Source organism: Gorilla gorilla, chromosome 7 (assembly GCF_029281585.2).
Source record: "Gorilla gorilla gorilla isolate KB3781 chromosome 7, NHGRI_mGorGor1-v2.1_pri, whole genome shotgun sequence".
Taxonomy (NCBI): domain Eukaryota; kingdom Metazoa; phylum Chordata; class Mammalia; order Primates; family Hominidae; genus Gorilla; species Gorilla gorilla.
Window position 1 is genome coordinate 31398704 of NC_073231.2, and position 6334 is coordinate 31405037.

Consider the following 6334-nt stretch of genomic DNA (forward strand, 5'->3'; position numbering starts at 1 on the left):
TTCACTTATACTTCCCTTTTTACACTGAAAATTTGGCTTTCAAACATTCCTAATATAATTATTTGTTTGTAATATCTTATCATATGCTTAAAAGAGATTCAAAATAATAATTCCAATGTTACCCCTAACAAACTATGGAATCGAACTTAATATAATTTTGCTTTTTTATGTTTCCTTACTATGTATTTCACTAAAAATGTATAGTCAAAATACTTTTTTAAATATTAAGACAGAAATAATTTTTTTCTATCTCTGGTTTATTTAAAAACTAGTTGTTAGTGTTCACTTTAGGTTGTTTTTCATTTTTAGATATAGTTTTTAAGTATGTAATACATTTATAGGTTTTGGAAGCCAAAATTACATAACAAAATGTATATTCAGAGACATTTCACCTCCAAATCTACCCCACGCATTTTCCTGTTTCATCTATAACTGGATAATTTTCCACTTTATGAATGTGCCATCCAACATCAAGTCCTTTACGCTACATTTTTATGGTGTCACAATTGTTGTAGTGTACAACCTTGAATATTAGCTATTCAACAGCTTTTCCCATAATGTTTTTGGGATAGAGCCTTAGAAGTGGAATTGCAGGGTCAAATGATCAGTGACTATGATATTTTGATACTACGATACTGCCAAATTCATCTCTGCAAATGTTACACCATTCTGACTTCCCATCAGCAATGTGTTAGACTGCCCATTTCCCACAGCTTGCCAATGAACAAAGCTGAGCATTTTTTGGCCATATGTTAAACACCATGTTCATTTCCTCTTCTGGGAAGTGTCTGTTGACATTTTTTGCTCATTTCCCAGAAGCTCTTTTAAGCTTGTAATTACCGTTTCACTTAAATTAACCCCCAAATCATATTATACCCTAGACTAAGAAATCCATCTACAATCTATTTCCATTCTCAAATTTTGTCACTATGTTACCCAACAAGGGCAAAAAGATAGGCTTTTACAAAGTGCATCACCACAGTCAAAAACTGCAATGTCAACAGTATAAGATGCCCACTCCATTTAATTTCATCCTCATAGCAGCTCTGTAAGGGAATATTACTATTACCACAATAATTTGAGGAAATTAAATTTTAGAAATATTAAATAACACATCTAAGATTATGCAGTTAATAACAAAGCCAAGACTCAAATCCAAGTCTCTTTCATACCAAATTTTATGCTCTTTATGCTAGGCATTGCCTAGTGTTGTCTGCCTTATTACTGTTTTAAACTTCATCCAGTAGCTCCTAACCTTTTTAATTTTTTATATCTTATTTCCCCAACTAAATTATAAGCTCCATGAGACAGCATTTTAAATATACAGTTGTTTAGGTCTATCAAGTTCAAACTGTCTGTAGAGTGTAGCCATATACTTCTCTGTAGATGGATATTAATTTTTTTTTTGAGACAGGGTCTTGCTCTGTCACCTGGGCTGTAGTGCAATGGTGTGATCATAACTCACTGCAGCCTTGAACTTCTGCTCTCAGGTGATCCTCCCACCTTATCCTCCCTAGGAGCTGGGACTACAGACATACACAACAATGCCCAGCTAATTTTTTTAACTTTTTGTAGAGACAAGTTCTCACTATGTTGCCCAGGTTGGTCCCAAACTCTTGGGCTCAAGAAATCCTTCTGCCTCAGCTTCCCAAAGTGTTGGGATTACAGGCATGAGCCACTGTGCCTGGCAATGTTTTTTCTATCAAGCCTATATTATATATGTATTGTGTATGTGTGTGTGTGTGTGTGTGTGAACAACAGGTATACATATTATACACACACACACATACACATATACATACATATTCCTTCCTGTCTACATAACTAGGGAATGGTGCATGTGTAGAATGATGAGTAAGCCAGATAGTTTTGGAAAATTAATAATCGCAGCAAGGCTGTACAAGGGCTGCCTGATCAGCATTCACCTAGTATAACAAGTGAGTTTTAAAATGTGAGATTAGGCAAATACCCTGAGAGTGGAAATAGCTATTCAAACTAGACCACAAAGTCAGATAGGTCTGACTTTGAAACTTCTGGAAACCTACTAATGTGAGGAATGCATAATAAAGCATTTGATAAATTGAGCCAATACCTCCTGATTCGAATTTGGTATGTTAGAGTAAGTGGTTGGGGAAATATCTGTGAGGACAGAGGCATCAGAGGAGTGAAAGGGGAGACAAGCAGGGGAGTGTATTTTGTATATCACCAAGTCTGGGCCATGCTGGAAACAGTTACAGGCATCATCAAGATACAAGAGCCCAGAGTGGGACAAATGTGAAAGCCATTTCTGATCTAACAACAACTATAATTATAAGATACACAGATATACATACACAATATCATCTAAATATAAAACCCTTATTTATATGCTTATTTATGTTCTTAGAAGAGAAGTGAGAATATAGCTGAACTTAATTCCTTGTTTTGAAGGGGCATGGTGCCCAAAAGTTACCATTTTACTCACCTCTGCCAATTAACAAAACATTGGGGGAAATTAAAAGTAAACAGCTAAATTCTATCAAAAATAAAATGTACCTATCATGTTTTTAAGAGGTATATTTAAAGATAGTGACATCAAATATTTAACACTTATGGATCATATAAATGTCATTTGTGCAAGATATGCTAAAAAAAGAAGGTTATATTATTAATATCATAGTTGAGTTTAATGCAAACAATGTGAAATAAGCCAGGAAGGCCACTTTAAACTGGTAAAGGTACAATTCACAATGAACACATGTTGTGAATGTTATGTGCTGGATCTCTCATCTCCAACTGCTCTTTTTCTAGCTGCGTCTGCTCCAAGCACACTGGTTTACTTCTTGTGTGAACACACCAGGAGTGCTCCTGCCTCAGGGCCTTAGCACTTGCTGTTCATGTTGCATGGATTGCTCTAGCCTCAGAGAGCTGCAGCCTGACACCTTGACCTCCTCAGATCTTTGCTCAGCTATTGTCTGATAGTGAGGTCTTGACTGACCACCCTATTTAAAGTTGTAACTCCCTTCCCCTGACAACAACCCATTCTACTTCCCTGTCTTATTATTCCTTATAATCCTTATCTGCACCTAGAATGCAAGTTGTTTTACTTATTTATATTATTTATTGTCTGTTTGCCTCCAGCGGAATGAAAAGTCCCAGGGATTATTTATCTATTCTATTACTAGACTAAGAACTAGTAGAGTTCCTAGCACATATTGGGTAGTCAATAAAGAGCCTTCAATGGTGGAATGAATAAGTTATATTGTATTAGAAATAGAAAGAGAATTTTATAGAAAACAGTAGTAAGGAGGAATTTAAAATAGCAAAAAAATAAAAACTTATAAAGATTACAGAGACTAAGTAATATAACTAAGGTTGACTCAATAGCTATACTATGTATCAAACTTTAAATCATACATGTGTATTTTTAAGCAAACATGGAACATTTACATTAACTTGTCATATATTAGGCCACAAAATAATTTCAATGTGCTTTTCAAGGAGAGTTTGTACAGGATGTGTTTGTAAAATTATTATAATAAAAATGCAAATTAATAACCAATGGAGAAGTAAAAATAACATCTTCCAAATAATTACTGAATCAAAGAGTATATCAAAACTGCAATTACCAATTATTTACAAAATGAAACCATGAGGACATGACATATCAAAATGGGTGAATTTCCACCAAAGATATACTCATAGGAAAATTGAATGCCTTAACATTTTCATTCCTAAATCAGTAAGAATGAAATAAATGAACTAAACATTCAGTTGAGGAAATTAGAAAGTGAACCCCAAAACAAACTTCAACAAAGTGGGATTATATTGATAAATTTTAATTTTTTAAATACTTTTAAAAATTATTCTATTAATGAGCTGAAATAAATATATTTATAAATATACACAAGTGTTAGTTCTTTGAAAAAGAAAATAACATGGAAAAATTTCTGGCTAGTCTACTCAAGAGAAAAAGTAAAAGCAAAAGTCCACAGTTATATAACGTAGGAAAGGGAAAGTGGATATATCTATATAGAAAAATTAGACATTACAATAAAATATAATACTCACTGCTTTCACATGTTAACATTTACCGAAGGGTTTCTATCAACAGACACTTGTCTTCTCACTTGGTTTTCAAAAGCCCAGTGACATTGCAGGTGGGATTAAATATACAAGGGATTTATTGAGGGAGAACACCTGTGAGAGGCTAATGGAAGAGTGTTGAAAAAGTCCAGGAAAGTCATCACGTGGAGGGGCAGAGTTGACTCTTGTGGAGGAGAAAGGGAAGGAAGGAGGGAGGGAAGGAAGGAAGGAAGGAAGGAAGGAAGGAAGGAAGGAAGGAAGGAAGGAAGGAAGGAAACTGGAACAGAATGAGCCTTAGACTGTAATGCAGTTATAAGATAGTCTGGGCAAGGCTGATGGGAGTCCTCAAGGGAAAGAGAGTGCCCACTAGAGGAGCCCCAGGCATCTCAGAACCTGGACTGCTTTAGAATCCCTGCTTTGCTCTGTCATCGCTGGGAGCACCTGCGGGAAGCCTGGCCTCAGCTTGGACACTATTGGATTTAGAACATAGCACTTCAGGGACATAAAGGAGACTTGAATAATTGTAGAAAAATGCCATTCTACTCCTACATGAAAATATTCAATGAGTCAAAATTTCACTCCTCCTCAATTTGGATTACACAATTCTATAAAATATCCAATAGAATTTGGAAATGACCTAGAAAATTGTTTTTAAAGTTTTTCTTTTGTTCTGGATTGCTGACTTCATGGTTGGCCATGACAAATTTGAGCCAAAATAAAATTATTTTAGAAGAGTTATTCTATTTTATTTTAAAGCATAAAAGTATATTTATTAAAATAATAGTGGAACAGGTATGAAAATATAGATTAGTGGGACAGAAAAGAAAATCACAGAAAACTGTAACATATGCACAAGGATGTGTTATGTGTTAAAGAAATTTAGAACATTCAATGTGGAAAAAAGAAGGATTACACAAAAATACTAACAAATAACTGGTTTGTAATAATTTAAAATCAGAATCTTACCTCAATCCATACATCCAAATGAATTCCAGATGGAGTAGTTAAACTTAGGGCAGGAAATAAAATCCAAGAGTATCAGAAGAAGCAAAAGATAAATATTTATATAACTGTGTGGTAGGGGAAAATTTTCCAAACATTAAACCAAAAAGAGAGGCCTTAAAGGAAAAAAAATACTAGATTTAACTAAATAAAATTGTTAAATATCTGTGTATCAGAAAATGACAAAACAAAAATAAATAAATATAACTAATTGGGATAAATATGTCCCAAACTATTTCAAAAGTTAAATAACCTCCTGATATGAAGAGCAAGTGTAAATTAATAAGAAAAAGGTAAACATTCCAATAGAGCAAATAAATAAGGGATGTTAGCAGAGAATTCACAAAGTAAGAAATATAGACACAAAAAATTATTTTTAATGTGTTTAATCTTACTAATAATGAAAGAAATACAAATAAAACCAATGAAATTCAATTATTGGAATCTATGTTTGAAAAGATGATGCTATCCTGGAATGGTGAGGGTAGAGAAAATGGTATAGCGTTGGTGTAAAGTGTGAAGTGGATTAACTTTATGCGAGGTAGTTTGGCAGTATATTTCAAAAGTCTTAGATTTTTATATCCTTTTTGAGCTAGCAATTCTTGGAATGTATCCTAGGGGATTAATTATGAATGTATGCAAAAAACTTGTCCTCATGGGTAAACACCCCCTCACTGTTTTTGTAAGTCAGTACACACATTTTGAGAAAGAAACAGTCAAAGTACTCATTGCCAAAAAATATTAATTTGATTAGTTATGATATGTGCTTACAAATGAATATTAATACAACCGTTGAAATACACTGTTGTAAGAGAAAAATTAATAACATGAAAAAATGTTAATGACACAATTTCAAATGGAAAAAGCAGATTACAAAAAGTATACGCCAAATGATTCAATTTTAGAAATACTTTAGAATATATATGCAAAGACAGGTACGCATGCATAGAACAAAGATTGGAAAGCTATTGAATAAAATGCTAACTGTTTTTACCTAAGTGGTAGGATTATTTTTAGTTTTTTCTTTTTGCTTATCTATACTTGCCAAATTTCATATAATAAACATGTGTTGCTTTTCTAAAAAGCCAGTAAAAGTTACGTTAAAATTTTTAATTCACTTGAAAAGTGTCTTTCCTATAGATACTATCTGTGACAATAACAGCATCCAAGCAGGAAGGGAGAGGGGCAAAGTCCACCATTTGTCCAAACTGATTTCTCTTAGCATATGGAATTTACATTTTTGTCCCATGGGAAAACCTAGGGGACA